We start from the raw sequence: 17728 nt of genomic DNA, 5'->3' as shown, positions 1-17728 counted from the left end.
TGTATCTTAGGAGTATGAATTTTAGGATCTGCCTAAATATTGAAAATATAACTGATAGCAGAAAAGACTGTATCTTAGGAGTATAAATTTTAGGATCTGTCTAAATATTGAAAATATAACTGATAGCAGAAAATATTGTATCTTAATAGGACTATGAATTTTAGGATCTGTCTAAATATTGAAAATATAACTGATAGCAGAAAATACTGTATCTTAGGAGTATGAATTTTAGGATCTGTCTAAATATTGAAAATATAACTGATAGCAGAAAATATTGTATCTTAATAGGACTATGAATTTTAGGATCTGTCTAAATATTGAAAATATAACTGATAGCAGAAAATATTGTATCTTAGGAGTATGAATTTTAGGATCTGTCTAAATATTGAAAATATAAATGATAGCAGAAAATACTGTATCTTAGGAGTATAAATTTTAGGATTTGTCTAAATATTGAAAAAAGAACTGAATAGCAGAAATTATACTCTGTTTTAGCCCAATCTACACATTGAAAATATAAAGGAATAGCAGAAAATATACTGTATGTTAAGAGTACTGATTCAATCCAGTCTACAGATTGAAAATAGAAGGGAATAGCAAAAATTATACTCTTTTTTATGGAATTAAAGCCCCATCTAATGATCTACACATTGTAAATAGGATCAAATAACAGAAATAATACACTGTCTTAGATTGAGAGTAGATTTTAGGCTCCATGTATACATTTAAAATAGAAGATAGCAGAAATTATACTCTTTTAACCTAGAACATTGAAACTTCACAGGTATGTTGGTGATGATACTTAAGGTCACTGGATCAAAGGTCAAGGTCACAGTGACCTGAAGATTTGAAAATGGTTTATGCACGATATCTGGACAAGTATTCCACCTAGGACTTTGAAACTTCATAAATATGTTTGTCTTGATGTGTACATTAACCCTATTGATTTCAAGGTTACTGAATTAAAGGTCAAGGTCACAGGGACCTGAACATGTTAACCCTTTTGTTCACTCAATATCTAGACAAATATTTCACCTAGGACCTTGAAACTTTATAGATATGTTGGTCTTGATGTGTATATGACCCCAATTGATTTCAGGTCACTAGGTCAAAGGTCAAGGTCACAGTGACCTGAACATGTTAACTCTTTTGTTCACTCAATATCTGGACAAGTATTTCACCTAGGACCTTGAAACTTTAAGGTATGTTGGTCTTGATGTGTACCTGACCCCCATTGATTTCAGGGTCAAAGGTTAACGTCACAGGGATATAAACATTGAAAATGTTTGGTTTTTTATGCCCCCACCACTTTGGGAGGGGGGGAGCATATAGATTTGCTCTTGTCCGTCCGTCCTTCCGTCCGTCCTTCCGAAAATGTTGTGTCGTGGGTAGCTCTGAAAGTATTTGACGTAGAGTCACAAAACTTTACAGGAATGTTGGTCAGCATGTGTAGTTGTGCACCTGGGGTTTCGCGTTCGGATTCATTCAGTCAAGTAGAAGTTATGGCCCCTGACTTTGTAAAAATTGGTCATTTTAATGTTGTGTCGTGCCTAGCTCCAAAAGTATATGACCTAGAGTCACAAAACTTTACAGGCATGTTGGTCAGCATGTGTAGTTGTGCACCTAGGGTTTCGCGTCCGGATTCATCCAGTCATGTAGGAGTTATGACCCCTGACTTAGTAAAAAAATGGTCATTTTAATGTTGTGTCGCGCATAGCTCCAAAAGTATTTGACTTACAGTCACCAAAGTTTACAGGAATGTTGGCCAGCATGTGCAGTTGTGCACCTGGGGTTTTGCGTCCGGATTCATCCAGTCATGTAGGAGTTATGGCCCCTGACTTAGTAAAAATTGGTCATTTTAATGTTGTGTCGTGCGTAGCTCCAAAAGTATTTGACCTAGAGTCACCAAAGTTTACAGGAATGTTGGTCAGCATGTGCAGTTGTGCACCTGGGGTTTTGCATCCGGATTCATTCAGTATTGTAGGGGTTCTGGCCCCTGACCTGGGAAAAAATTGTCATTTTTGGCCCCTGACCTGGGAAAAAATTGTCATTTTAATGTCATGTAGTGGGGGCATCTGTGTCCCATGGACACATTTCTAGTTTTTTTTCACTTTTATTTTTTTACCCCAAATTTTTCTTTAAAATCATTTTCTATCTTTCTGTTTCTTTTTTCCATTTTTCCTTCAGTATTGCTTATTGATACGAGTTTTTTTTATTGTATGCCATTATCAGAACTTTAACTCATTCCCACCTAGTTCGGAAAACCCTGCCAAAGTGCTGTCAAGCATTAGCTGTTTGTTAATGCAGGACATACTGATTTTTTTACTCTATCACATTTTACAAATAACAATAGATATGTAAAATATGGTGGGTGGGGTAGAGCCAATGTCGTGGTTTTGTTTTGGACCGACTGAGTTTTGCAAATTTCAGGAGCCCTAGCTGTTCATGTGTTATGTTGAAAGTAGGAATATTCAAACTACCGGTATGTAATTATGCATAACATCTAGTTATATAGCTGTTTTATATAGGAATATTGAAACGTACATGGGGTCTGCTAGCCTGTGCACACATCAGTATTCAAACGTGGGTACTTCTCTCAAACACATCTATATTCAAACGTGGATTATTCTCAAACGCACATAGGGGAAAATAGGGAGATTGTAGGGAGTAAGCTACATGGGCATCTGAAATAAAAATAAAACAGTTATTTATTTATATTTCATTTCACAAACAATCTGGAGTTAAAATAATAATGGCTAGATCGTTACAGTATAGACCTCGATTGGCCTCTTGGTCGATATTCATATATCTTACTGTGAAAATTTTTCATATCACCCTCTCAGGAATGCAATATTTAAATAATATCAGTTATTTCAAATATCATATAGTTTTAATTGGACTGGTAAAGGTTTTCACAACCATGTCATATGATCTTGATTACACATGTGTATACACTCAGTTCCAAAAGAAAGTGTGCACTTAGTTTTCTGTTATTTTTTCTCAGTTATTTTCATGAAAACATAATGTTTGGTACCAAAATTTAAATCAGTTCGTAAACATTTTAGATTTTGAGTTATACCTGAGAGTTAGTGTATGAAAAAATGAAAAAAAACGTCAGGGAATTTTTTTGAAATATTTAAACTTAAAAAGTGCACACTTTCTTTTGGAACTAAGTATATTGGGCATTCCTTGGTTAAAGTTTTCTGTTGAACAAATTTTGCATAGATATGTCTCACAAAAATGACAAACTTAAGTAGAAACATTCAAACAATGAAAGTAAAACAAGCATATCAATGCCATGGAAAATATGCAGGTAAACTCTGAAACGTTTTTAAAGTTTAGTATAAGATGATCAATTAAATTAAAGTAAACTTGCAATATTTTACAAGTTTGTGTTTGTGTCTCAAAAGAACTATCCTGAGCTTTTAGCTGTGTTTAATGTTGAGAGGAAGACCCCGGGTACCTCTTAAGCCATGAACTGGTACCTGGAAAAAGCCATGATTTGTTCACAAAGCCAGCTTGATGGCTTACTCTGATTAAAGAATAGACACATTGTGTGAGGTTTCGAACATACAAAGATACAAGTGGATACAAAATACAGACCACATCTCAAAGGTGTACTAGATTCGAATTTTACATTTGAAAATATGAACAATTATCACATATAGTTTATGTAAACATACATTTAACAGAACTACTGGTATGCAATAGGTTTATAGAAATAATTAAGACAAAATGCATGCATTGCTAAACACAGTATAAATATTTATTACTAGTACAAAAAGTCTAATCAATGATTCATATTTAATGTACAAGTATACTAATTGGATATTTTAGATACAGAGCACCACTTCAGGTGAATCATTTTGCCACAAACTCCAAGTTGCGATACTTTGTCAAAAAAGAGGTTCTGTTGTGCATATCATGTGAGGAAGCCATCCAGCTTGCTTAACGGAAGGTCGTAGGTTCTACCTAGGCAGCTGCCCGTGATGAAATACTGCACATCAAAGCTAGAAAGTTCCCATATGACCTAAATTTGTGTTGGTGCATCGTTATAGTCCAAACAAATCTTTTGTGCATACAAGTTTCTACGGCAACGACCAAGCACTCGTTTTCTACAAACTATATGTGTCCATTAAACATCGGTGTAGCTACTCAGTTTGGGCATGTGGAAAATTTGTTTGCACAAAACAGTACACCAGTCTCACTCTGCCATTCAAGTTTCAAATGACATGAGTTACGCTAAATATAACTGTGTTAAATGTTTAATGGTTGCAATTAAATCTATCAGTTCATATTCAGATCCGGAAACTGAAATACCATTTAGCAATTTACGCAGTTTGTATTTGCATTTGCCAATATTAGATGGTGTTTACATTAACTAGAAAAATGTTACTTTTCGCATGAGAAAACTTGAAATGGTAGATATCATTTATCAAAAACCTGTCAAAATGCAGAATGATGCAGAAGTCATGCGTTATTAAATTACTGTGATATTATTTTTATTCACGCAGGACGAATTTTTGCGTATTTCGCGCTAGAACCGATGAGCGAATTTAAGACTGCGCTATTATTATTTTTTAATTCATTTTTTCATTTATAAATTGAAAATGCGCGAATTAAAGCCTGCGCTAAACAGTCCTTTTTCACGTTTGCGCGAAATTTCATGCCAGCGAATTTTAATGATTTCACAGTAATTATTGACGAAGATTTCAAAAACAATAACAACAAAAAAATAGTATATCCCTTATGTGTGAGTATTGCCTAATGCAATCTTCACATTGTAGAGGATATTAAATAAACAGATATGATAATAACAGCTTTGCACACGGTTTGAATTAGCCTGGGTTCCAGTCTGTCAATTTTTCATGTGCTTCTGTTTTGCAAGTCGTTGATACTATCAGAAAATAAACGACCAGTAACAGCGACTTGCTCATACATATGAAATAGCGTGTATGTTATGAAAAGGTAAAACATATCAATGCCTGAATCCAAGGCTAGGTTTGAATATGTGATTTGTTCACGTGCATTAAGTGTAGCAGTTGAGATTTGGTAAGACAAAGAAGTAAAAATATAATATATTTTTAAAGCTCTTTGGGTAAGAGTTTAGATGCAGTTACCCTGACAAGAAAAATTGTTAGGTCCCTTTGGCGATACACAATATGCCTGCGCAGGTCTTGGCAGTTACACAATAAAATATATCATAGAATGACGCATTGTTTCAGTGAGGCAAATATTTTGAAACACTGTTACTGTTGTGTCCCAGAGTTAATTGTATAGAGGAATTAACAGAACTCTTGAATTTTCAACATTGTAAGTCTGGCATAATTCATTTTGTTATTTATCGTTATATCGAAGTAATTCAAGGAAAAATCTGTGAAATAGATATTAAACAGTCTAAAATCTTAGATAAAATTATTAATGAATACTAATACGGGCCAAGTATCGTGCCAGAGTTAAAGAACTTAAAAAGGAAAGAATGGAAGTGATATAACCAATATAAGCTATTTATAGTAACAACAAAGGGAAGTAATTCTAAAGAAGTGACCTGCGCATGACATTCTGTCTCATAATGGTGTACAATTGTGCCAAGTTACATCAAAACCCCTCCATGCATGGAGAAGAAATGCTCCGGACAAAGTCATTCTTGTATCTGACCTTTGGCCTCTAAGTGTGACCTTGACCTTAGACCTAGGTACCTGGTTCTTACGCATGACACTCCGTCTCACAATGGTGAACAATTGTGCCAAGTTTCATGAAAATCCCTCCATGCATGAAGAAGATATGCTCCGGACCAAGTCTGAGGACGAACCCCTGCCTGCCCAACCACCCACCCGCCCACCAGGGGCGCTCCCATAATACGTCCTGTTGTTCAAACGGGCGTTATAAAAAAAATGGCAAGAGATGCGTTTGGTTACTTTGGTTAAACTCTATACTAGTATTTATTTCTTTATGAATATTTGAGAATGAATACTCTGAATGAAATTTGGGAAAAATATGTTATTAATTCCCTTTAAATATAATAATGTGGAAGGAAAGAAAGCAAATTAGATCACACAGTTTCATAATCAAACTCTGAATTTTTCTGTGGTACAACATAGATGTTACTTTCAAAATTTAGGTGTATTTTAAGGTATCTCTACCTCAGGTAAGGAGTTGTTTTTTTGTGGACTTAGAAAAACAAAAGAATTACAATAATTACTAAACAACCACAAAATTAAAATTTCATTTGCAAATACAGGTGCTAGTAATTTGCTGTGACGGGCGTATATAATAATGTGACATTCTGGCACTCTTGTTTCAACTTTTTAGCTCACCTGTCACAAAGTGACAAGGTGAGCTTTTGTGATCGCGCGGTGTCCGTCGTCCGTCGTCCGTCCGTGCGTGCGTGCGTCCGTCCGTAAACTTTTGCTTGTGACCACTCTAGAAGTCACATTTTTCATGGGATCTTTATGAAAGTTGGTCAGAATGTTTATCCTGATGATATCTAGGTCAAGTTTGAAACTGGGTCACGTGCCATCAAAAACTAGGTCAGTAGGTCTAAAAATAGAAAAACCTTGTGACCTCTCTAGAGGCCATATATTTCACAAGATCTTCATGAAACTTGGTCAGAATGTTCACCTCAATGATATCTAGGGCAAGTTTGAAACTGGGTCACATGCCTTCAAAAACTAGGTCAGTAGGTCTAAAAATAGAAAAACCTTGTGACCTCTCTAGAGGCCATATATTTCACAAGATCTTCATGAAAATTGGTCAGAATGTTGACCTTGATAATATCTAGATCAAGTTCGAAACTGGGTCACGTGCCATCAAAAACTAGGTCAGTAGGTCAAATAATAGAAAAACCATGTGACCTCTCTAGAGGCCACATTTTTCATGGGATCTGTATGAAAGTTGGTCTGAATGTTCATCTTGATGATATCTAGGTCAAGTTCGAAACTGGGTCATGTGCGGTCAAAAACTAGGTCAGTAGGTCTAAAAATAGAAAAACCTTGTGACCTCTCTAGAGGCCATATATTTCATGAGATCTTCATGAAAATTGGTCAGAATGTTCACCTTGATGATATCTAGGTCAAGTTCGAAAGTGGGTCATGTGCGGTCAAAAACTAGGTCAGTAGGTCAAATAATAGAAAAACCTTGTGACCTCTCTAGAGGCCATATTTTTCATGGGATCTGTATGAAAATTGGTCTGAATGTTCATCTTGATGATATCTAGGTCAGATTTGAAAGTGGGTCACGTGCCATCAAAAACTAGGTCAGTAGGTCAAATAATAGAAAAACCTTGTGACCTCTCTAAAGGCCATATTTTTCATGGGATCTGTATGAAAATTGGTCTGAATGTTCATCTTGATGATATCTAGGTCAAGTTTGAAACAGGGTCATGTGCGGTCAAAAACTAGGTCATAAGGTCTAAAAATAGAAAAACCTTGTGACCTCTCTAGAGACCATACTTGTGAATGGATCTCCATAAAAATTGGTCAGAATGTTCACCTTGATGATATCTAGGTCAAGCTTGAAACTGGGTCACGTGCCTTAAAAAACTAGGTCAGTAGGTCAAATAATAAAAAAACCTTGTGACCTCTCTAGAGGCCATACTTTTCATGGGATCTGTATGAAAGTTGGTCTGAATGTTCATCTTGATGATATCTAGGTCAAGTTTGAAACTGGGTCAACTGCGGTCAAAAACTAGGTCAGTAGGTCTAAAATTATTAAAATCTTTTGACATCTCTAGAGACCATATTTTTCAATGGATCTTCATGAAAATTGGTCAGAATTTTTATCTTGATAATATCTAGGTCAAGTTCAAAACTGGGTCACTTGAGCTCAAAAACTTGGTCACTATGTCAAATAATAGAAAAAACGACGTCATACTCAAAACTGGGTCATGTGGAAAGAGGTGAGCGATTCAGGACCATCATGGTCCTCTTGTTAAAGGAGAGGCCCCAAAAACCCAATCCGCCTCCTCCTTCACCAGCATCTCTACTTGGTTCGTAGCTGCTATGCTGCTCATATCTGGCGTACAGCTCAAAATCACCCCAGGTACGCCTCTGGAATCTGCCATTTTGTTTTGCCTAACCTGAGTGTGATCGTCTTATGCTATATGGCTTTAAAATTTGAAACAGATATACATTTTGTGGCCTAGGACTTGACACATAAGAGTTAAAAAGGATTTTCCTTTGAAAAACTTTACGTTGGGTTATATTTCAATAAAACATTTATTGAAGATGAAAAAATACAAACAGATATGTACTGATATTTTGTAGAAAGAACATCACTGTCATGTAGAAAACCAAGATGGCAAATGGTAAACCTATGAAAAGGTACGTATCTAATTAGGCCTGAAAAAAATTCTTTGTTTCTGGTAACATGCTCAAAAAGATTAGGGTAGGTCGGTTTTTATATATTATTTTTTTATGTGAGACTTTGCGGAAATCAATTTTGCATCAAAAAATGAATACAAATAAGGGGGGTTATGTCTTCAGAGCATCAGTAAGTTGATTTCTAACATCACTAATCATGTTTAAAGCATAAAAAGTGCAGTTTTGCAACTTTCTGTTAAAAAGTTGAAATTTTTTTTCTCCAATGGTATAAAAACATTTAGGCCAGCATTTTTTAATTTTCTGGTTTACGGGAGCGCCGACCCTATTTTCTGACAAAACAAAATAAAAATAAAAGTCATTTTCTGTACTTTTATTTTCATTTTACCCGCCGACCGTCCGTAATTGCTGCTGCCAAAAATAAAAGTTTAACTGTATGGTAGAGATTTTTAATCTAGATCAGTAGACGCATGAAAAATGGCGGCCTGCATAAATGTAAATTGTGTGAAATTAAATTGGAAAAATATACAAGTTTACAGACAATAATCTTTGGAATGAGTTGGCAGAGATAACAAGTGTTGTAAAGAAATTGGATCTGAGTAGAAATTACGGCACCTAAAGCTCAACATTAGGAGTAATCACCTACGAAAATGGCCTTCACTATCAAACTTTCAAAGCTGTCCAGATGTTGAAAAATCTGGCGTATCACATGTACAAGATTTGTTGTCTGTATATTAATATGAAAGTAGGTGCAACCTAAAAGGCAGAGCTCCCATGAAAAATCACCAGTGCCCGTTAAAAATTAAAGGAGTGGTGCTGGAATTATCTGGAATTCTGGATTCGTTTAGGAAGTTTATGTTCTTTAGATCTATTGAAATTATTAATGATAATTCATGATTTCTGAATGCATGTTTTAGACTGCATCAAGATTAATTCTCGACATGTGAGAACTCTACAAATATTCTGTATATAATCAAAAGAAAGGTATAGATTAACATCTGCACCAAGATAAAGAAAAAAAACATACTTGAATAATTTCTGTTATTCTTTTTAAAACGCACTGCATCAACAATTTTACATAACTTATTATCATACTGGAAACCAGTCACAAAATGATAACTGCTTCAAATTGAAAAGCTTGAACTTTGAAAATTTTAAACCTAACAGAATCTCATTAGGCCAATAGCCAAAGGAATTCTGTGTCTTTGCGTGTGAATGTTGGGCAATGAGGACTTAATGTAAAAAGTTAATGTTCCAATTCCAAATTTAATTACAAGAGACTTTAGCTATACAATATTTTCAAAACTCATAATAATACAAAAAAAATGAAATAAAAATAAAAAAATTAAAAAAAATCTGGCCCAGGTGAGGTTCGAACTCACGACCTCTGATTTACAACGCGAACTCACTAACCACTACACCATTGTGGAGTTATGACGTAATCAGACAAACATAAGTATATATAACAAAGTTCAGTAATGGCAGCGTGACGAAAGTCGTTTCAAAATGAAAATATTGTGTTTTATTTCTTTTTTCTTCGTAGAAAATGTATTTAGCATTTATTTCTTATTATCAAACGCTCATTTGCATTTTTATTCAATATCAAAGCAGTAAGCGAGACGCTTTTGTCAACCGTAAACAGTAAGCGTCTACTGACGTCTTTACTGATTAATTACTATGTGCATAATGTACCAGAAAAAATCCGAACAACACCGATTCCAAAAAGTACCACGAATTTTCAACTCGATAGTATTCACAGTTAGATCTCTCTATTCATTTTCTTTTTCATACGTTTAACCGTAATGCGACGCTGTCGGCGCCGCTTCGCAGCGCCGGTAGCTCTGCTATAATTGGACAACGATCGAATTCATGTGGGACTGTCAGAAAAATACCACAATTGATAAAAAGGAAAGAAACCAAAGAAATGGCAAAATGGAAGAGCAAAAGTGAGTATCAACTGCTAAACATATTTTTTTTTACTTTTGAAGTTTTGAGGGTTAGAGAAGAAAAATAACTAATACCACAATTTTCAGTAGTTCTGTTCAAAACAAACTTCAATTTCAATGTAAAATGCAGGGCTTTTTCACCCTATCTCACGGGGCCGATATTCGGCCCCATTCCCAATGCCAAATATGCTCTATTTTTCCCAATCTGGAGCAAAAAATTCCCAATCCAATGAAAAATTTCCCAACTGAAATAAGTTACTTTCTGTTTTTCAATAATAATTCTTGCACAATTAGTTTTGTTTGCCAAGTAAATCAAACAAAATGTTGGAAAAACCCACACGTTTCTAATTTTAGTAACATGACCGTCCTGCAACCTCGGCAAAAAATAATTACAAGATTTGTGCTGAAGAAATGTATGATTTGTATGCAAAAACTGCTCAAAATGCATAAAAACACAAATATTAATTGAATAAAGTACCCAAAACATGTTGACAGGTAGTTCTTACACCATTAAAATCAATTGTCACATATTTTCGCGACCCAGTTTTTACACTCGAAAATACACGCACTTTGCCATTCTACTTTTTGGATAATTTCAGTTATAACTTTGGTGAAAACAAACTGTAAACAAAATTTTTAGCATGACAAATAAAGAGTTACTGTATTTTTAGGCAATATTGGAACACAATCCTGAAAAAAAAAATCTCAAAATTTCACAAGGGGATACTGTCTACCAGTAAAATTTGAAACTGAAGATTTAAACTAATATATATTAATTAAAAACTCACTTAATTTGTCAGTATATTTTCCCAAATTTGACCATTTACCGCGTTAAAAATTCCCAATATGACCAGGGGCCTTTTTCCCAAAACCCTGAAAAAGCCCTGAAATGACATGTCCCTGCAAATGCTTGACAATGATACATGTGATAAAAGATTCAAACTAGTCAAAATAATTGGACTGTCAGATTAACGGTTGTTTAATATTTGTGACGGGCAATCTAATCCAGTGGAGATATTGGCCATATATAAAAGATTATCTCAATATTTCCTAGGATCAAGTTCTAGCCAGGTACTATAACTCAAAAGATAATTATTCAGAGAACAGGAGAATTACAAAGCTAACTCCATTTTCATTCAACGTTTCGACTATTTTTATTAGTCTTCTTCAGGAAGTAAACAAATATGATATGAAATAAACAACGTCATGAATGTATGACGTCATAAAAGATGACGTTACGTTACAAACATTTTGGCGTAAAAATTACAATGTACAATAGGCTACATAATGTTTACACAAATGTATATCTAAAGTACTATTTAAAGTATATTATGACAAAAGTAAAATTAAAAGTGGTTATACTTAATACATAGTAAGATTATAGACATTATTTAAAATAATAATGTTAATAATCATAATAACAGTAAGTACAGGATCACAAAGATACGAAATCACTGGGTAAATTGTGTTATAGACAAAAAAAGAAAATACCAGCAAAAACAGTACTAACTGACATTAAGAAAACCACAGTTTGTGTTACATAACAGAAAACACTATGAAGTGAAGAGATTTATGAAAAATTATACATTACTTTTAAATTCATTCCTTTTGGAAAAATAGTATCTAGTTTGTGAATCCAGTAAGTTTCCTTTAGAAGCCTCCTCATATCATCATGGATAACATCAATAGGCATAAAGCTAAAGTCATTTAAGCTATGACCATTTTGATTAAAATGAGTTGCTACATGACTAAAAATGCAGGATCGATAAAACTTGTAATATCAAAACGATGTTTATTCATGCGTCTTGAAACTTGCTGGCTAGTTTGGCCTACATATTGCATTTTACACTTCTACATGTTATTAGATATATTACATCTGAACTTTTACAAGTTGCATTATCTTAAGCTTGAAAGTTTTCTTACACTGAGAGCTATTAAAACTATCACTTTCAGTAATGTAAGAACAATGTGAACATCTTGAACGATTACATTTAGACGAAGTAAAATTAACATCAGACAACATATGAAAGTCAGTTTTAACTAGAATGTCCTTCAAATTCTTAGGACGTTTAAAAGCCATGGTAGGTTTACACAAATGTAACATTTTAACAGCAGGATTATCTGACAACTGAAGTAAATCCCAGTATTTGTTAATAATGTTGCCAATATTAGGAAGAGATGTGTTGTACTCAACTACAAAAGGCACAATATTTTGATCTTGTTTTACAGAGGCTCTAAGTGCATCATCTTGTGACATACACATAACTTTCTCAAATGCTGTATTAATAACAGACTCCGGTAGTTTCTAACAAGGAAGTGTTGCCGAAGCTGTTCGATATTACCAAAAAATTGATTCTCATCAGAACATATTCGGCGATACCGTTTAGCTTGACTGTAAGGTATACCATCCTTACATGCTTTAGGATGGCACGAACTATAATCAACATACTGGTGAATATTGGTAGGTTTGACATGTACATTGGTGCTGATGTTATGTTCATCATCTATACTAACATCTACATCTAAAAATGATACTTCAGATTCAGATATGTTATATGTGAACTTAATCATTGATGAACTGTATTTAACAACTCAATAAATTTCTTAAGCTCATCTAAAGAATGCTCCAGAGCATGAAAATATCATCCAAGAATCTAAACCAAACATCTGGTTTCAACTCACAACTATTAAGAAAAGATTGTTCAAGTTTACCCATGAATAAGGAAGCAAAAGATGGAGCCATGGACTACCCATAGCTGTCCCCTTTTTTGTAGATAATTATCATTATTAAACTTGAAGAAGTTGTTTTCTAATACAGTTTGTATAAGTTTACATACACGTTCCACTGACAATCTACCATTATAGTTACTATTTTCCAAAAAATATTTGCATGCTTCTATACCTTCAGTGTGTGGGATATTTGTATACAAAGAATTAACATCCAATGTAACTAGAAATGTTTTATGGTTGCTTAGTTTATGCTGTTTAAGCTTTGTAATAAAATCATTTGTGTCTTTTATATATGACGGCAGGGACTGCACAAATGGTTGCAGAATATGGTCAACGTATTTAGATAAATGATCCGTGCATGAATCATATGCAGACACAATAGGTCGGCCAGGGTATCCAAGAGGTAGATTATCATCGAAAGTTTTATGGATTTTTGGCAGTATGTAAAATTGTGGGGTCCTCAGATTTTCTGGAAAAACATCAAATTCATTCCTAATGTTAGGTTCGATGTTTTCAATTTCTTCGACACATTTGATAACGTTCTGAATAGCTGCAGGTGAGAAGTCAGTTTGTACCTTCTCATAATATTGATCATTATCCAATTGCCGTTGAACTTCTTTTACATAGTCTTCTCTATTCATAACTACTACTGAACCAGATTTATCAGCTTTTTTGATAATTATACTTGGGTCATGAGACAGGCCCTTTAAGCATGCAAGTTCATCTTGGGAAATATTTGTATGCTTGCGTTTATCGGAAACAGAACTTAAAATTTCTTGTGTAATGGCCTCAATATAGAAGTCCAAATATTGGTCACGACCACTTTTTGGCGTAAAAGTAGACTGCTTCTTGTTGAAAAAAGGCATTTCTCTATAATCATTATTCAAATTATTAGTACTATGATTATGACTCTCATTATTAGACAGGTCATAGAAATACTCTTTAAGGCGCAATCGACGTGTAAATCTAAAAGTTTGTTCAGCAAGCTTGATCTTGTCATGATTTTTTAATTTTGGACAAAAAGTCAAACCTTTCCCTAAGAGTCTGTATTCTGTGTTTGAACTAAAATTGTTCAAATCATGACCCCGGGGGTCAAAATTGACCCCGCCCTAGGGGTCACTTGATTTTACATAGGAAAATCTTCAAAAAAAAGATAATTATGAAACATGAAACTCTGAGCAATATTGTCATGTTCACTTAATAAAGTATACCAACAAAATCTGTAAGAAGACCCTTTGAAAGTATGTTTGGGACAAACATTCAGACACTATATGCCACATGTGCCTTTGACACTGAGGAACACATAATGACATATCCAGTAATAAATGTTTTTTCGGACTCATAACTTATTATTTCCAAGAAGAGTCTTATAAATCTCGGATAATGTTATCTGAACATCTGCCGATAAGGTTGTTATTTTGTACATATTTTAGCTGAACCAAAATTCAGATTGTTTTTGCTTGTCGTACAATATCTAGGTGGCACTGACAGTCAGCAAAATATAAAACAATATTCAAGCCACTGAAACTTAACCAAAGCAATTTAATTTTAAAGCCAGTGTCACTGAGTGTGCATAATATAATTTATCAATTCATAAATTTTTATTTCTAGTATGACAATGCCGGTCTTTAAGACTCCATCTCCAGCCAATCAGTATGCATATATATGATGCAGACCTAAAGTAGTCATTGCATATATCCATTTTAAAGCAGTTTTTATTCATGTTTAAATAATAAACAGTGGTCTTATGATATGATAATGTCAGCTGTGGTATATGTATATTTAATAATGAAAAATGTTTCCACAAGTCTATTTTTACTTCAAAATAGATACATACAAAAACACAAATAGTGCATATCCTTGGTGACTTTGAAAATGGCATTATTCATACAAGCTACACATGAAGAAAACAACAGTATACTGAGATGATGAGATATAAACCAGTTCAGAATAGGTCATTTGTGAGTGTGTATGCAATTTAAGCTTGCAAGCTTTCGTTTTCTGTGGTTTACAAAAAATAAAAAAATTGTATCCTTTTGGATGTTTTATTTTTATTTATTTGGTCGACTGCTCAAAATTGGGACTTTTATTTTTATTTTTATTTGGCCCCCCCGACCCTAATTTTTTGAAAAATCTCCCGTAAACCAGAAAATAAAAAAATGTTGGCCTTAGGGTCAGGCCAAAAATTTAGGGTAGGTCTGGATACTATAAAAAATTTTTTAAGCCTTAGACTTTTGGTTGTAACCCCGCAGAACCATGTGCAATACTGGTTATTAACAAATCAAATATAGTTATACTTTTGATTGCATGTACTCGCCCGATCTTGCATTTAGTATTTTAGGTGTAAATGGGTTTTGAAATCGATCTGGGGCTGGTCCTTTTTTAACTATTTTCTCACTTCTTACAACCATTTCCTTCCATCTAACATTTTCAGCAAAAAATAATCAAGCTAAACAGACTTGCATCTTTTACAGAAGTTTAATGGCATTTAAGTGTTTTAACACTGTCTTTGATGGAAAGTAAGAAGCGGGAAAACGGTAAGAAAAGGACAAACTTCCGATTCAAAATTCAGCCAGACACTCTGGAGGCATATAGTACCTTCAAACCTGAATTCCGGAAAATCTGTGCCTTATCTCAATCAGGACAGTGAACATGGTCTGATCAGATTGTACAGAATGAATGCCACTTCACAGTCTGTAAAAAGAATTAAATTTCTTGACTGATTTATAGAGGAATTTTTAGTGCGTTGTCCGTCAACAATTTGTAAAAAAATCTTCTTCTTGAAAACCACTGGGCAGAATTACACCAAACTTCACAGGAATGATCCTTGGGTGGCCCCCTTTCAAAGTTGTTCAAAGAATTGAATTCCATGCAGAACTCTGGTTGCCATGGCAACCTAAAGGAAAAAGCTTTAAAAATCTTCTCCAAAACCAGAAGCCCTAGAGCTTAGATATTTGGTGTGAAGCATTGCCTAGTGGACCTCTACCAAATTTGTTCAAATCATGACCCCGGGGTCAAAATTGACCCCGCCTCAGGGGTCACTTGATTTTACATAAGAAAATCTTAAAAAATCTTCTTCTCAAAAACCAGAAGCCCTAGAGCTTAGATATTTGACATGTAGCATTGCCTAGTGGACCTCTACTAAAATTGTTCAAATCATGACCCCGGGGGTCAAAATTGACCCCGCCCTAGGGGTCACTTGATTTTACATAGGAAAATCTTCAAAAAATTTCTAAAAATAAACCAGAAGGCCTAGATCTTAGATATTTGACATGTAGACTTCTACAAATTTGTTCAAATCATGACCCCGGGGTCAAATTGACCCGCTCCATTGGGTTACTTGATTGTACATAGAAAAATCTTCAAAATTTTCTAAAAATAAACCAGAAGGCCTAGATCTTAGATATTTGATATGTAACATTGCCTAGTAGATTTTTACAAACTTTGTTCAAATCATGACACCCCGGGGTAAAATTGGCCCCACCCCAGTGGTTACTTGATTGTACATAGGAAAATCTTCCAAAAAATTTCTAAAAATCATCAGTTTGACATTTGAAACATGTAGCTCATATTACTCAGGTGAGCGATCCAGGGTCATCATGACCCCCTTGTTTTCACTTCCAAGCAGTGTTTCATTTATATGATGATGTAATAAAAAATGTTTTTACCTGTATTTTATATTTTCTTTTCCAATTTTTGTACATGTGATATTTGACTTTATTATAGTCACACTAAATAGATCCAGTTCTTGGAAGGTTTGATGAAAAAAGTGTAAATTCTCAGAATCATTTAAATTTCATCTTCAAAATTTTGAGTTGTTTGCAACACTTTCAATAAAAATATTGAAGTTCAATATTTGACACAGAAACCGTTTATGTTGACACTATTTGATCAAAACCTGAACATGTCGTAAATACTTTACATTTAATTTTAATTTATTGTTATATTGCTATGTTTACAGTTGATATTCTTAACATACTATGATTATAGTGATAATTTTCAACTTCCATCCTCAATTTAACTTCCTCTCAGCATTATGTGGCCTTTTTTTGTGTTGATTTGCTGTAAAATCCAACTCAGTTATTCATTACATCAAACTTCAAGTTTATGTCTAAAGTTCGAGAAAGCTTTTCTAGATATTTTACTGACTGCAAAAACTCTTTTTAAATAAATGCTGTCTGCACCTTGCTGAATCACTATGTCTTCAACTAGTCCTTATATATTGTAAGTTTTAAATCATTCTTTCATTGAGCTATATTTAAACACTAACTGAACAGCTTATTTCGTACAGTTATTTTATATGTAATTTTGATGTATTCCTAATGTATAAAATTTTAAAGCAGAATTGATCTTTGTTATCTAGTTGGATTTTACTTGTCAAAAGTTGTATTGAAATACCGGTATGTAAATTTATGATTAATTACAAGGTTAACAAATTTTGAAAAATAGCCAAATTTTAAACTCCTTGTTTCTCTCTCTATATATGACCTCCTTAGCTAGTCAAGCAAATGATCTAAATTTGGAAAGAAATAACTTGTATTCAAAAATTGTGACTGCAAACCATTTTATAAGAAATATGGTATGCATCAATTTGTCAGAAAAGTGTTTATTCTCTTACTCATCATTTCAAAAGTATTTACAGGAGTTAACCACCTTTTGAAATATTTATGCCCCCCTCAAAGAAGGAGGGGTATATTGTTAGCTCACCTGTCACTTAGTGACAAGGTGAGGTTT

The 17728-nt window shown here is 34.0% G+C and overlaps 1 protein-coding gene across 3 annotated transcripts in view; it reads right to left on the bottom strand.

The window, feature by feature from the left end:
- Positions 1-17379, bottom strand: part of LOC128554258 (uncharacterized) — a 29149-nt gene extending 11770 nt beyond the window's left edge. Inside the window, exons 1-3 of one of the 3 annotated variants that reach the window (XM_053535508.1) lie at positions 16663-17379; positions 15593-15688; positions 2545-2684 (exon numbers count right to left, since the gene is read on the bottom strand). The gene's annotated coding sequence lies outside the window, so the exon portion shown is untranslated. The remainder of the gene's footprint in view (positions 1-2544; positions 2685-15592; positions 15689-16662) is intronic. The other 2 variants (XM_053535509.1, XM_053535510.1) reach the window with 2 other exon arrangements.
- Positions 17380-17728: the final 349 nt, after the last annotated feature.

The sequence above is a fragment of the Mercenaria mercenaria genome, unplaced genomic scaffold, assembly GCF_021730395.1.
Source record: "Mercenaria mercenaria strain notata unplaced genomic scaffold, MADL_Memer_1 contig_4879, whole genome shotgun sequence".
NCBI classification, from domain to species: domain Eukaryota; kingdom Metazoa; phylum Mollusca; class Bivalvia; order Venerida; family Veneridae; genus Mercenaria; species Mercenaria mercenaria.
Note: the sequence above shows the minus strand (reverse complement) of the source record. Positions and strands in the feature narration are given on the sequence as shown.